We start from the raw sequence: 16,359 nt of genomic DNA, 5'->3' as shown, positions 1-16,359 counted from the left end.
CTCCGAGCGAGAGCCAGCGAGTCGCAGTCTACGGAGATCTCTCGCTCAAGCTGGATTCAGAAATTGGAAAATAATAATAATAAAAAAAACCACCCAACCAGACCGCCGAAGTCACGGTGGAAGCGGACCCTCCGCTTCTCCAGCAAGATTCCACAGGCTGCCTGGCCCCCTCCCCCTGCCAGTCCCCGGTCTGTTTCAAATCCCTTTGATCTCCCTCTCCCGGGTTGGTGCACATCCCGGGTTGAGGAGACGCTGTTGCTGCAGCTCTGGCTTTTTTTTCCCCTCCTCCCTCCCCCGCCCGCTTCCCTCCCCCTCCCCCTCCACCCTTGGCGTGCCGGCCGCCGGGGAGGCCGCGGTCACCCAGGCATTTTGATTCATTCACACTGCAGGAACGGCCGTGACGTCGCTTTCCGCAGGCAGGCCCGCCCTTCAGCCAAGCCCCCAACCGGGCAGCAGGCGGCGGACCCAGGCCGGAGTGAGGGTCCCAGCGCCCCGAGGGAGGCCGGCCAGGCAGGAGGGCGGGACCGCATGGAGCGGGGCGGGGCCTCACGGGCCTTCCCCCACCCGCTGCCCGCGGTGCGCGCTCGCGCCCCGGGTATAAATACTGCGGCTAGCTCGGCCGCGGCAGCAGGTGTCCCGGACGGCGGTGTCCGGGTCTTCGAGGTTTCCGTGGGTTTCCCCGGGGAGGGAGGGGTGGTCCCGGCCCCAGCGGGCGGCTCGTGTCCTCTCCGCTTCTCCGTTCGAACCAAAGGGCGGGGCAGGCGCCCCGAGGCCGGGCCGCTCGGCGAGGGTCTTCCCGTCGCGCGCGCTCGGTCCCGGGCTTCTCCCGGCCTGATGATCGAGCGCGCTCCGTAACTAGATGACTCCATCCTCCTCGTCCTCGGCCTCCTCCTCTTCTCCTCCAGCCAACTCCTTTCCCGCCGGCGCTTCCCAGTCCTTGCTCTCTCTCCCCCGCGTCTGGCTGAGGCCGGGCCAGGGACAGCCCGTACTCAGCCCGGAGCGCGCGAGTCACGCAGCGGGCGGCGGCCGGTAGTGGAAGGCCGCCAGGGGCTGCGCGCGGAGGTAGCGGGGCGCGGACCCCCGGGTGCGCGCCCCCGCACACCTCGGCCTGCGGTTTCCAGTGGACTCTTCGGTCCTCCTCCGCCCCATCCCGGCCGCTCTGCCTGCGTCCGCCTCGCTCGTCCTGCCCTCAGTCCTTCGAGACCGCCCTGCCTCACCCGCTGCTACCGCGGGTGTTTTGAACAATTCCCCACCTCGTGCGTGCAGGGCGGCAGCGCGCACACCCACCGCTGGGGCTAACGAGCGAAGGCGCGCGCGTTATGGTACCATGACACTTTACATACCATAACGCTTATGGTATTTACAAGACACACACAAACACCAATTCTCCGCGCGAGGTCCGGGAGGAAATAAAACAGAAGGCCCATCGATGGGACGGGTCTCCTCCGAGTGCTTCATCAGATTCTCGACGCCGCCTGACTGCAGGCGCGAGAAGCCCATCCCCCGCAATAGGACCCTCTCCGGATCCTAGGATCCTATCCTAATAGGCGACTCTCCGGATGCCAGTCCTCGCAGCACCGCCACTCTGAATTTCGTTCCAGAGACATAGACAGATGTGTGATCCCAGCTTAGTGGGGTCTGGCTCGAGCGGGAAGGGGAACTGGGTGCTCTCTCTCCAACCATCCAGCTTTTTCTTCTGGTGTTGCCCAGGAAGAAGGGATACCAGGACTGGTGAGGGGCAAGCGTGACAATGGACGAGCATGGCATGGCTGTCAGCACTTAGAATTTGTTTTCAATGAAGTCACACTGACTTCTGTGTGTCCTGGAGCTGGGTTGGCATCGTCTCTTGCCCTGCCTACCTGCGAGGCAATTCCAGTACATAAGAAGCCAAGAACCAGGTGACATTTTCAGAGTTTACCAAAATGTTTTCTACGAAAACTTTTGCTAGCAATCACGAGGAAATGCCAGCCTCATTAAGAATCAAAGAAAAGCAAAACAAAACATCTTGTACATAAACCTCTGTCTGTTCAGTGAAGAGGGGGGGAGGAGGAATCGTTGAATTCACTGCTGTTGAAGGTGCCTGGAGACTATCTCTCTCACAAACATTGCTAATGTGTTTATAAGCTCTTAAATTCGTTTGAAAAGCAATTGGGCAATATGTATCAAGTCCATAAACTATTCATACTCTTTAGCTCATGTCATTCCACTTTTGAGTGTCTATTCTACAGAAATAATAAAATGTGAAAAAAGTTTCAGACAAGAAGATGCTTAAACAACCTAAATATTCAATAAAAGAAAAATAATGTTATACAATTATTGAAACTAATTGTGAAACCTAGCAACATGGAAATGCTTGTGAAATACTAAAAATTTTAAAAGCAGGATGCAATATTGTATGATTATAAGTATGTAAAAATGTTAGTCAAAAATAAAAGCAGTGGTAATCCCATTGTTGGCTAGGGTGTGAGGGAAAATTAGAAAACAGTTTCTTGGTAGGTATGCAAAGAGGAACAATGTCTTCTGAGGGCATTTTGGCAATATCTTTTATAGCCTAACAGTGTGATGGATTTGACCTCATTCATATAAAAATTTGTCCACACAAAATAATCAAGAATAATATCTATAATGATATATGTTTATAACAGTTAAAGAGGATAATCTATATATCCAACAATAGGGGATTATTAGAGTATATAAATGGAATATTAGTCATTTGAAAATACAACAGGATATTTAATAATGTAGAAAAGTGTTCCAGATTTATAAGGAGGTGAGGGGAAAATGAGAATGTGAAGCAGTATGGACTTTAGGATATATTTTAAACAAGCGTAGATAAAAATATATGCTAAAATATGAAAGTGGTTATCTGTACATTACAATTTTTATTTTCTTCTTTTTGCTCTTTTCAGTTTCCTCGATGAGCACATTATTTTACAAGGCAGAAAAAAAACTAATAGAAGTTGTTTTTCAAAAACTTTGGGGAAAAACTGGAAGAAAATATATCAGAATGCTATTCAGATGTGTATTACGGAAAAAAAGTATATTAGGGAAATGTATTTTAAGGAATTTTTTCTTTTCCAGATTTCCTGTAAAGTTGATATATGTTTTCAGTAATATTAATGAAAGATAAAATATTTATATGCAGTGAAATGTGAAGCATATGCAGAATTACTTCTATGATTTAATATTATAATTTTTAAATGCTCTCTGCAGTTCCTGCTCCCCTTGAATGAACCTGCCTGGGTCCTGCCCTCTTCTCACTGCATGTCATTAGCCTGTCACTGGATTGGGGGCAGCATTACTGTGGTGGGGACTCTTCTGTGCCCAGGGCTGTTCAGGGGATGCCACTTTCAACTCTACCCAATGGCACAAGAGCCCTGGGAGACCCATTCTGCTGTCAGTTCTTGACTTGTGAGAAGCAGTTCCCCCAACATCCCTCTGTGTCCCCATAGGCACCCACAAAGCAGCTCCACCAATAAATACCCTTTTTGCATTCCTATACTTCTCTAGAGGTATTTGTCTCCTGGTATGAGCTGAATCCCACTCCCAAGGTCATTCACTAACACCTACATCTGCCAAGGTATTTCAGTTTCCTCCTGGGCCCTTACCTGTCCCATCTAATAATGAATCTCCAGTTTAAAAAAGAAAAAGCTTCCCTTAAATGTACCTTTTAGTGCCTGCCACTACAGATAGCAGTAATAATAACATCAACACAATAACCTGTGGTGGTAATAATAACAACCAATATTTACTGAAAGTGTAAAACTGTGCCCGGCACCAAGGTAAGAGCTTCTACCTGTGTAATTCCATCTATTATTCACAACAATTTCATAAGTGGCATTGGAGGGTGAAAACACTGAGGATAATGGGCTAAGCTAGTCTCCCCGCCCCAACCCCCCACAGAATGGAAGAAGGACTAGTTCCCACAGAGAGCAGACAGCCTACTGGAATAGCCCAGGAAAACCATCGAGGTGTTTGGACTTAAACCTCTGAGCTAACTCAGGGCTTTTCCCACTGAAGGCTGTACACAGCGGCAGATGACATCCCAGGAGCAATGGTCCTCAGAGCCTCCTCAGACCTGTGCCTCTTAGCTACACCCCAGCAGGAGGGTGGGTACCAGCCACCACTCATGGCTGGTGGCCATGTGGCTTTCCCAGATCTAAAGTTCTGTCAGGGCAGTCGGTCAATAGTCAGGAAGAGAATCCAGTACTTTCTGGACATTTACATATTACATTTCTGGGAACCAAACCCAACATGTCAGTGGATCCAATTCTGAGGGAAGACTCTCCAGAAACTCAATTTAAGAAAATGATTAAAGCTTGCATTTGTCTAGCACTTTACATTTTACAAAGTTTCTCCACATATTTTATCTCATTTGATCTTCATCATCATGCCAGGGCTTGGGTATGACTATCAGGAAACGGAGAAGTTAAGTGGTTTGTCTAAGGTCACACTGCTAATAAGTTACAGAGTCAACTGGAAATTAAATCCAGCCTTTGACTCCCAATCTGGTGCTCCTTCCACTGGGCACAGCAGACTTGTGTGTCTTCTAACCCTTGCATTTTAGGAACTTCACAGAGTGGGAGAGTTCACCCTCAGACGCCAGGAATCCTGAAGCCCCGTCTCTTTTCCCGCTGAGGGACAAATTTACTGCCTCTGCTCCTTGTCACCCCATCTCCAATCATCTCCTCCTTGTCCTTATTCCTCTCAAACCCTCTTTTATCATTTGCATTTCGAAACTGTTTCCTTAATTATTCTCCTGCTGTTGGAAACCTGCTCTCTCTGTCTCTATGGCATCCTTTGATTTATCTCTGTCTGGATAACAGCTCCCCAATTCTCCTTGGGGAATTCAATTTTCATTCATTTTTCTGCTGGGCTAGATTGATATAGACCCTCTGCCCTGGTCCATATTACTCATCCCAGCAGAGAAAACCAGGGAGACCAACCCTTAGCCCAGCCCCTAGGGAGCCACTGTCTTGTTCAGGGAGCCACAAGGAGTTCTCCAATAAAAGGACAGGGGCCTTTGCTCTTCTCCATCTGTCCACCCAGTCCTCCCAGTCATTTGTCACAGGCCTCTTTTGTGAGCCCACCACTTTGTCATTTGTCTCTTTCTCTTCCCAGAATCTTCCAGGGATCTCTCCCCCCAGCGATGCTGATCAGTTGTTGCTCATCTTAAACCTGCCCTGTGTCCTTGACACAGGAATTTAAGGGACATGGAAAAGAGATGGTCCTGTTCTTGGACATCTAACTCTCAAAACGAAATTATGAGTCAGTAAGTAGCTGAGAAACAGAATAAGTAAAGGGCACTGGGATCCTTAGAGGAAGAAGGAAATTGACAATAGCTAACACTCATATCACCTGCACTACTCTAAGTGTTCGGTATATATTAACTCATTTAACCCTCACAAATCCACTGAGGCAGGAACTATTATCCCCATTTTATAGATGAGAAAACTGAGTCAGCACAGAGCAGTCAAGTGATGTGCCCAAGATTGCACAGATAGTAAGCAGTGGGGCCAGGTTATGGTCATAGGTAGTCTGGCTCTATTGCTAGCACCATGAACTAACTTTTATTTGAAGGCCCCTGGGCATAGCCTGATGGTAGAACAGGATATATCACCGAACGAGGCCAAGTCTTCTGAGATCCATCTGTGCAGCCATAACACCCCACGGCCTATGTGTATGGGAAGCAGGGGAATGAATTGAGGAATTTGGTTTCATTCTAATCTCAGAGTTTTTTCTTTTTATTTCCTATAAAAAATCTAGGATATTTTAGATTATTTCTTAATTTATGCATTCACTAAATACCCATTGAATGCCAGCTTCTTGCTGGGCCCTGGAATATAATGACCCAGAGCGCCAAGTGCAGACAGATTACCTTGCTCCATGATTCCCAGCACACCTGTGGAATAGTGTCAGCTAAGTTCCTCAGAGGCATCTGCCTTCCTTGTACTGGGAGGGAGGCAGAGCCTGGGTTAGCAGACATTTGGGTTCTGGGCTCAGAGTACCTGAATTCAAATCCCAACTGTGTACATCCTAACTGGGGTAACCTTTGGCAGGTCCCTTACTTTGCCTTCTCAGTGGCTAAATAATGGTAGTATTCTTGTCACAGATGGTCACCTGAAGCAACTAGGAAGCTGCATCATTATTGTATCCCCTCTATAGTATTTGGCCTATTTTACTTTTTGTTCTTTGGTATTATGGGAGAAACCAAGAGACAAGAAACTCTTCAGAATGCTTTTGAGTAAAGACTGGAACTTGGGAGCTCTTCTTTCCTGAAAATGTTAGTTGGGAGGAAGAGACCCATGATCATGGGTTTTTGTTTTCTTTCCCCTTTGGCGTTGGAAACCTACTCTTACACAAGAGTAGGTCACAGGCTGAGGTAAAGATGCCTAAATTACTCCTTGGGTGAAATTTTAACTATATTATGATAAGTTGTCACTCCATTAAGGAAACAGGCAGCTTTTGTACCGAGCAAAGGGGGCAGGAAGGCACAGCTGGGTGGTGGCTGGGAGAAGGGATCCCTGAAAAGAGCCTCTGGTGCAATGGGTCAGACCATCAGGGCTCACCTGACACCTAGGGAAAGTTACTTAACCTTGCTAGCTTCCCTTCTCATCTGTAAAATGGGGAGATGGCCCCTCTACATTGTAGGGTACTTGTTGGACTAGAGATAATGCATATAAACTCCAGAACCCAGTGCTCAACGCACAGAAGGCCCTCAAGTGTCGTTGTGGTTGTTGTTAAGAAGGTGACCCACGGTCATCACCAATAACTGGGCTGTGTTCCTTCTGCCTGCTTTCCCAAACAGCCTCTCCGTGGCACGCTGAGATACCCGATTCTGTATCTTCTCTTCGGAAGCTGCTCTGCCCACACAACCTGCAATCCTGCTCTCTTTACCTTTGTCTTGAATGTTCACCTAATACTCAAGATCATCTGCAAAAAGAACTTGGACTCCAGAGTTTGCACACAGCCGACACTCGCTCTCCCTTCCCCATGTCCCTCTTCAGCCTCCAGGACCCAGAGGCATCCTGAATCCGAGAATGATCCAGTGACCCCCAGTGACCCCCGTCTCTCAGTGCTTTATGGTTGGTTAGGGGCCCTTCCACACCTCTTCTCACTTAAGCATCACAAGGTAGGTAGGGCCCATCGTAATCCGACCACTCTACCAATGAGGAAACAGCGCAGAAAGGTGGGGCTGCCTGCTCCAGGGTACCAGGGCCCAGTCCCAGAGCCTCTGACCTGATGCTCTGTTGTCTCAGCTTCTAGGGAGGAGGTTGTAAATGGGGAGCAGGAGGGGGAGGGGTGGAAGTCCTGCCTGGCTCCATTTGGAAATAGCTGCAGGTGTCAAGGCTAATCTATAAAACAACTCCGTCATCATCTTGGCCAAAGGTTTTTACTGGAGGAGCTTAACTCAGCAGTTTCCTCTCAGGAACTGACTTACAACCAAAAAAATGTGAATGTGCTAGATGTGGGCAGAGGCGACAGGAGAAAGGTTGGGGTGGGGGTGGGGTTCGTGTGAGAAGTCGTTGAAGGGGGGCGGTCAGACATCGCCCACCCTGGAACCACATGGACTTCAGTGTTGCTACCTGCTACAGGGGTCCCCCCTCTGAGCTTCCACTCACTGCCTGGAATGTGGACAGAGCTTGTTCTTGCCTGGCCGTATTGTCACAGAAGGGCTCCACTGTCAGCGCAGGGGCTGGCACACGGAAAGTCCCCCACAAATGCCAGTGTGAGTGTATGAGGACAAAGAACACGGCGCTGTTTACTTCTCTCACTGCTTGATCATCTCTTCTTTTCATGGCCCAAGTTCACTGGGAAGGGGCCTGTTTTTTCATATGCTTCGGTGGAGGGAGCAAGACATACTGTGGCTATGGCCACTTTTTGAAAAAATATTTGTTTTTTATTTATTTGTCTGCTCAGGGTCTTAGTTGTGGCGTATGGGATCTAGTTCCTTGCACAGGGATTGAACCGGGCCCCCTGCTCAGGGAGCACGGAATCTTAGCCTCTGGACCACCACGGAAGTCCCACTGAAGCCATTTTTGATGGTCAAGAAAGACATGCTGAGAACTCTGAGGGGTAAAGGATTTCCCCCAGACCTCACCAAGGAAGCATTCCATAGAAGACTTAAACCCTGGGTCTACTCTACATCTGAGCTCTGTGGCTGTGAGCTTTCCCAGCCTCTGTTTTCCTGTGTTAGCAGGGGTGGTAATACTCAGATCATTCCCCCTGAGAAGGGGTTGAGATCCAATATGAAAAGCCCCTAAAGCAACTGCTCTGTAAAATTCATTCTACCCTGCTGCTCCTACACACCCAGGGTCCTCGGATTTACAATGAGCATCAATCACCTGGGCATTTTGTTTGAATACAGATTCTGATTCAGCAAGTCTGGGACAAGAGATTCTGCATTTCCAACAAGTTGCCAAGAGATGCCAGTGCTGCTGGCCCCTGGACCCCACGGTGTGCACGAGTGCTTTGGAGCAGTGCTGCCCAATGCAGAAGCCACTAGCACATGTGGCTGCTGAAAGATGTGGCCAGCTGGAAACAAAACACGCTGTAAATGTCAATTACATGTTGCATTTCTAAGATTTCATACCAAAAAGAGTGTAAAGTATCTCATTAAGATTTTAGAAACGTTTATTACATGTAGAAATGATGGGTCTTTTGGATGTGTGTTGTGTTTAGTTGCTCAGTCGTGTCTGACTCTCTGCAACCCCCTGGACTGCAACTCACCAGGTTCCTCTGTCCATGGGAGTCTTCAGGTAAGAATACTGGAGTGGGTTGCCATTTCCTTCTCCATGGGATCTTCCCGAACCAGGGATCAAACCTGCATCTCCTGCATTGCAGGCAGGCAGAATCTTTACCCACTGAGGCATTAGGGAAGCCCAGTTGTTTGGTTATCTGGGGTCAAATAAAATAGAGTATTCATTTCACTTCTTTCTCCTATTAGCATGGCTACCAGAAAACTTAAAATTACTCAAGTGGCTGGCTTTTATATTGCTGTTGGACAGTGCTGTTCCTGGGCGTTTTGACTTGCCTGTGCTGCAGTCACATGCGCACACACACACCAGAATAGTCCCTTCTTTCCCAGCAAGCACAGTTTCTGGCACCGAATAAGGGTCTTATAAGCATTTGCTGGTGAATGAGCAGGGAGGATGCCCACAAGTAGAGCTCCATGGGAGCTGGCCCCGCACTCTGGTGAGGTGACCCCAGCTGCACAAGGGAGCCAGTGGGCCTGAGCAGGTGGCTGTGCCTGAAGAATGGCCATCTCCCCCTTGCAGTTGACCCTGACCTGCCACCCATCCATTCTCCCTCATCCTCGGCCCCACCCTTTGCTCTTTTCAAGGCTTTGATGGCAAAGAAAAAGGAATTCTAGTGTTCCCTTCCCAGGGCTCACCAGATAAAAAAGGAGGGTCACAGGATTGCCTGAATCCAGGGACTTGTCTATGCCCCCCAGTCTTCCTGCCGTCCCTGAAGCCACATCAGCTAATCTTGGGGCTCCTGCCCCTTTCCTCTGCTTTCCTCCCCCAAGGTTCTCTTCGTGGGCTTCACCCATCTCTGCTGGGAGGGGTAGATGGGGAGTAGGGAAGGATGGGAAAGAGGCCCAAGACCCTGGGCACAGGCCAGGTGGGAACCTGCACCAATCTCCCTTAGCCCCTGTCATAGCCCAAGGGGCTCTTAGAGAAAGAGGTGGCCAGCAACTTCTGTTATAAAGACGCTCGCCTCGTCCACTCTGAAATAAGCAGGACAAGTCAGAGACCAGATGCCCACATCTTCCAATATTTCCAGTGACCAGAGTCAGGTTTCAGGGCACTGCAGTCTGAGATCTGGGAGTCCAAGGAAAGTACAGGCAGTGGAAGAGGCTGTAGTGGGCCAGGAAGGTCCCCAGGGTGCTTGGGCGCTGGGCTCTGCCCCAAACCACAGGGCTCTGAGCGCATCTCTGCCCCCTCCACCGGGGCCAGAGCGCGTGTGCACGTGGGTCCTCACCTCCCGCTTGAGCATCTCCCACACCCGCCTCCTGCTTCCCCTCCACGCCTCTGACACTAAGCAGGACAAAGAATTCTCGAAGCATGTGAACTTACCAGAGGTCAGGGGAAGAATCTGCCTTCGTGGCGAGGACTGGAGCGTGGAGCGGCTGTTCTCGCTGAGCGCTGAGTGCCGGCAGTTCTAGAGGAAAGTCAGGGAGTGTGTGGGAGGGGGCAGCGCCCCCGGCGAGGGTGGGAACTGGGGGAGGGGCGTGGCCGGCGGGGTGCAAGCTGGTCCGAAGGGAGAGGCCAGACAGACCGATCAGGACTCAGGACGGAGCCCAGGGGAGGCCCTTCTCCTTTTTTCTCCGAGAAAAGGTGCTCTGCTCCCCCTTGGAAGCTGGGGAAGTGAGGGTCTGTCTAGGGGAGGGGAACAGAGGGGCTGGAGACCGCCTCGGAGAAAATTAAATTGCACTTGAGGGCAAATTCTATTAGGGAATAGAGCCTGTCTCTCAGCAGCCTGCGTCCATTTAGGTGATTAGCTCGGCCCAGCACCTCCACCCCAGAGCCGGGGAGCTCTGTCCCTCGGCTCCCGGGAGCCAGGTCGGTGGCCTCCGGGGGCCTCGCCGCTCCTGCTCCCTAGCTCACCCTGGGAGGACCCTTCCCTCACCACTCACGGCCCCCGGGCTCTTTAAGTGGGTGCACCTGGCTGTTCTCCTAGAACACAGGCCGAAAACAAGGACAGGCAAGGCCAGAGAGGATAGAGCTGGGATTCGGACTGCTTTAGGCCTGGGGCGGGGGTGGGGGAGGTCAGATGTCAGATGAAGACCACTGGGCACCCGGTGGTCAGATGGCTAGAAGATGGGGAGGGTCCAAATAGGAGGAGCAAGGAGAAGAGAAGCAGATCCAGTCAGTGAAAGGGCACCAATAAAAGTGAGGAGATGCACAGGAGGCAGGGTTTGAATGGGCAGAATTTGGCACCAGGGAGGAGGTACAGAGAAATACAAGTGACAGACACGTCCACTGATACATTCATGGACTGCTGCTGTCACATCAGTCGTGTCCGACTCTGTGCGACCCCATAGAATGGCAGCCCACCAGGCTCCCGTCCCCGGGATTCTCCAGGCAAGAATACTGGAGTGGGTTGCCATTTCCTTCTCCAGTGCATGAAAGTGAACACATTCATGAACTAGTAAATGGTAAAAATAAATTCAACTGTAAAATGGGCATAATGATAACAAGTACTCTCTGGGGCTGTTGTGCTGCCTAAATGCACATACTGAGTTCGACAAATGTTCGGGGTTATTATTAGCTATTGGTTGTGTGTTAATACAGGTCACTCTGTATCTGAGCTCTGGCAGAAAGGTCTGGATTGAGGCCCCGTGACTGAGACCAACTTACCAGCCCCCTCCTTCCTAGCACCAGTGGGATAGGGCCCTGACTTACAGGCCCATCTCAACCAGCTCGACAGACCTCTAGATCTTGCTGGCCATGAACCCTTTAAAGAGATGGTGCCTCCTCTCCTTCATACTGAAAGAGTTTTGCTTGATTTCCTTCAGTTTCTGGCTGTAAAATCATTTCGTTTGCTTAACAAAAGCACCTGAAATGTATCATGAGGAGACAGTACACCGTTTCCCAAGCAAGGAGAAACATCAGTGCACACGACATAGAGTGAGTTCTGAGAACACTCAATGAATGGTGCATCGTCCCTGACCTGTGGCCGGAATTAGTCTAGTGTATGTGACCCTCCTCTTGCAGACTCAGATATCTTAGGCTCCCCCAAGTGCCCTGGGGATACAGAATTTCAGCCCCAATTGAGCTTGAGTTTTACATCAAGGGTTAAACTGTGTATTTATATTGCTGGGGTGGTTGCACTGGCCCAAATAGCAATAAATTTGTGTTCTGTGAGGAGGGCAGAAACGGGGGTGTTCACAAAAGGAAGTGTGTGCTATGTGGGGTACAGGATGTCCCCTGTTCGGGGTTGAGAGCTGGATAGTCACGCTGTTACGGCAGGAAGGGAGAAGCCTAGCACTGCTCTGAACGTGTCCTCCAGCCCCGGGTCTATCTTGGAGAAGCTACTTCTACTAGCCCAGTGATGGGCTCCAGTAAGCCCCACCAACCCCTAACTGCTGCTCGATTGTCAGGGCAAGGATTTAGCCCCTGAAGGTACCAGTGAGCCCTGCGAGCTAGCTGGTGTTGCAGATGGCCTGGTGTCTTCCCTGTGGTGGCTTCTCAGGACCCCAGGGTCCAACCACTGTGGACAAGACCCCTGCTGTCTGAGAACGCCCTCTCCCAACCCTCCCTGCACCTGTTAGAACACCTGCTGACAGAGGGCAAGTCCTTCTGGGGGGGTTCCAGCATCTTCATGACAACAACTCCCTGAAAATACACATCCTTGCCCTTCCTTGCATGCCCCCGCTTTGTCCCAGCCACTCAGTAATGGCCACCCTCTTGGGCGGCTCTGAGCAGGCATTTGAGCAGCATGAATTCTCACCAGCTGTGTTCTCCAAAGGTGATCTCATTCACTAGTGGCCCCCGCGCTGGAGAGCTTGGGCCAGTTACTCAACTACAAGAAAATGGAGAGAGGAACACTTGCCTCTCATGATTACACCTGAAATCACTGTGCTCAGGATTTGGCCCTTAACAGGGCTTCCCAGGTAGCTCAGTGGTAAAGAACCCATGGGTTTGATCCTTGGATCAGGAAGATCCCCTGGAGGAGGGCATGGCCACCCACTCCAGTATTCTTGCCTGGAGAATCCCAGGGACAGAGGAGCCCGGCGGGCTACCGTCCATGGGGTCACAGAGAGTCGAACATGATAATCAATGTTCTTACGAAGTCATCAGGCCCCTTTCTTGGCATCTCTTGGCTGACAGTAAAGAAACTGTCTTGTTTGCCATTATGCTTCCAGCTCCAAGTGTAGGACCCTGTATATTATGGATCCTTTGGAAATGTATGTTACATAAAGGGATAAAGGAGCGAGTGAGTTTGTAAGGAATCCACTGCCACCGCCCGAGACCCGGAGGAACACACCCTCCCGGCGGCAGCTGCTCCCGGGGTGGCCAGCGCGGCTCTGTCAGGCCTGGTTAGGCTGCCAGGCCTGTTATCAGTGTGGTCATTGGCTGGGGACTTGAGCTAACTCAGCTGTCAGGGCCCCACTTTCCTCTCACCCCTAATGGTCCCTGGCTCTTTATGTACTTCCTGCTCTCCCGTGGCACTCTTTGGACTTTATTATGTAGACCACGTGGTCCCTGTGATGAGAGTTGAAGGAGAAAGCCTGGGATAACAGCCCAGACCCCAAGACACAGGAAAAGCCACACGAGTCTCCCGCGTCAGCACAGCTCGCTGGGACGAGGCTGGGGGGTTCCCGCCCACCAGTCCTCAGGATGCTGCCCTAGACCCAGGGTGCATGCTGCTTCTTCCCTTCTTTCCAAGTCCTGGCCCCCCTTTCAGGCCACCTGAGGCATCACAGAACCAGATCCTCAGGCAGGAAGCAGCTGAGGGGACTTCTAGCCCATCACTTGCCCTGCAGAATTAAGTCTGTGGACCCTTCGGGGCAGTCATCTGGTCTCTGTATGGACCCAGCAGGTGTCACGGGCTCGCTCTTCAGAAGCAGCCAGGACCACTTCCAGGTAGTTCTGCCCAGGACGATCCCTTCCTACCAAATTTTGCTTTTCAATAGATTTAGTTGAAAGTGTAATTTTGCTAGTGTGTGTGTTACATATGCTTTATGGTTAGAGCCTAAATTATTTTAAATAGTTGCAAAATTACCATTTGGAGTGACTCGCTTTTTCACCATTTATTTAAACTACGGTGATGAGAGGTGATCTCCAAAATTCACAATTCAATCTTGGCTTTTTCAAAATGGGCTGTGATTTTTAACTGAATTTTAGATTGTTGACTATTTCCTAAAAAACACAAAAATGAATTGCTCTAAAAAATAAGCTGCCACTCACTTCCCTGACTGTACTAAGCCCCAGTTTGCCTCCTCTCCTACTCCCTCATTCTCCATTTAAAATGCCCATTCACGCCTACAAAATCCAATTTGAGTTCTGTTCATGATGGACTCTTTTCCTGTTGCAAAATGTATTACTGATTAACATCTGTCCTTACCTCTTAAAAGAAAGAATATGGCTGCCACCTATGTGACCACACACATCCTTAAAGTGCACACATCCCATACAATACGTGGAGTATACCTGTGGGGTTTATATTAGTCAGAAAAGGTCATGTGGTAGTGTGTCACACAAGTGATGCCTAATGAACATCTCTAGTACCTGTGCATTTGTGGAGTCCCTGCTTCTCAAATCTGGGCTGGGCCCATGACTTATTTTAACCAATAGAACGCAACAGATGTGATCCTGCACCAGTTCTGGGAGTAAGCTTCACAAAGGCATGGCACTTGGGGGCTTGGGACCCCTATGTGTGTGAGCTCTGCTGGAGACACCATGTGCCAAAACCTCACCAAGAAGAATCTATCAATGGACAAATCTCATGGTGCTTCTGAGAATAAAATACTTTTTTGGCATCTCTGCTCTCCCTAGGGTGCTGAGGGCAGAGAGAGATGAATTGGCCTGGACAGAGAGGAGATGGGTACTTGCAAATTCAGGAAGCATTTTCCTTACCAGCGCGAGTGGAGGCTGTGCTTTCATTCGTCAGCCACTTGCTGAGCAGCCAGGGTGACCTACAGGGAGATACAGGGATGGAAAAAATTCAGCCCCTGCCTCCCCAGACTTCAAGTCTGATGGAGGAGGCCGTGTCATCAACACGTGTCTTCAGCAATGTGATGGGAGCAACGAGAGAGGGAAAGATGTTGCTGGCCTGCAGAGGTCAGGGGAGGAAGAGCCTGATTGTGGAGGGAGGGGCTGTGTGTGAGGAGGGCCAGGAAGGCTTCTCAGAGGAGGTGTCAAAGGATTCCAGATAAGACCTTGGTGGGGAAGGATTTCTGGTGGAGAGCAGAACACAGATGACAGGCCATGGACTGAGAGATCCTGAAACTCGGAGGACCCACAAGTCTTACTGTCCAGCCTGGGGTGGAGGGTGCCCATGAGGGTGGCCAGAGAGGCAGTTATGGGGGTGTGGGCAAGGGTCAGAGCACAGCTGGGCAGCCATACCAAGGTCTTACATGTACTGGCTGAGGAGAACGTGGGCCTCAGGCCTGAGCCTCTCACACCAGGGACATCTTGCTAAAAAATACCCGAGACTGTACTATCTCCTGCTGAAACACCCCACCAGCCCCTGCTGTCTGCAGGTTCAAGTCCGACTGACAGGCTGTTCCTTCAGACCCCTGCTTAGGCCGCGTCCCACCTACTCACTCTTGGGGCTCCCCCTCTTTCCCCCACCCCTGCCCCCTCATGCTAACTTCTCTGCTCCTCCTGAAGAAGAGGGGACATCTTAGGGCTCCTGGGCACTTCAGCCATCCCAGGGCCGAGTTATAACGAAACCCTTTACAGTGAAATTATAATGGGCCTCGGCTTCTAGAACTCCTGCCCTTGAGGGCAGGGCACCGCATACCTCTTAGCTATGAATGTCACTGCCCTTCAGGAGACGCCCGCCCAAAGCTTTCGAGAAGAAGGTCGGATGTGTTTGCCAGTCTGCAGCATGTGTGGCCGTGGCCTGCACACACACACACACACACACACACACACACACACACACACACACACACAGCATGGATTCAGTCTTTTCCGTCAGAGAAACAGGGCAGCTGTGACAGGAAGGGTTGCTCAGGCCACAGGCCGAACACGGAGAGGAATTCTCCCAGGAAGCAGCAGAATTAGCCCCAGGCTCTCCCTGACGCCTGGAGGTGACAGCTTCCTTTAGGCGGGTAATCCACCATGAAGGCCGTGTTTCACACTTGCCGCTCTGCAACCGGCCTGCGGGGAATTGCTCCTGGAGAGTGGAAATTGGAACTCGTCAGGGTAATTTGTCCGTTTTACCACCCACGGTTCCGGCTACTGCCTGTGGTCTGACCTGTGGTTGGCCATGAATGAGACTGGCCTCAGAGAGGAGACTTTGACAACACAGGGTTTCCTGTCTTTGAGGAATGACCCTGAGTCGCTGTGGGAGCTGGGCCCTGTCACTGCTGTTTCGCGGCCAGAGGGAGCGGCCAGGCCTCCAGGCCAGTTCCAACTCCCAGGGCGCGATGCTTCCAGCAGCCAGGGGTGTTGGCCGCCTGGTTTTCTTTTGTTGCTTGGGTCTCTAGGGTCCACCCCTTCCCAGTCCCTAGCCTGCTGTGATTAGGAGGGAAGGCTGATGGTATTGATCATGGGACCATGCCTGGACTCCTGTGATGTGCTGGGCCCTGTCTCATACACGTTTAGCCCTGTGCTACCGTCCTTACAGATGAAGAAACTCATGCTCAGAGAAGCACTTACCAAGGTTACGTGACTGGTAAGG

The sequence above is a fragment of the Muntiacus reevesi genome, chromosome 5, assembly GCF_963930625.1.
Source record: "Muntiacus reevesi chromosome 5, mMunRee1.1, whole genome shotgun sequence".
NCBI lineage: Eukaryota > Metazoa > Chordata > Mammalia > Artiodactyla > Cervidae > Muntiacus > Muntiacus reevesi.
This window is presented reverse-complemented; position numbering follows the sequence as displayed.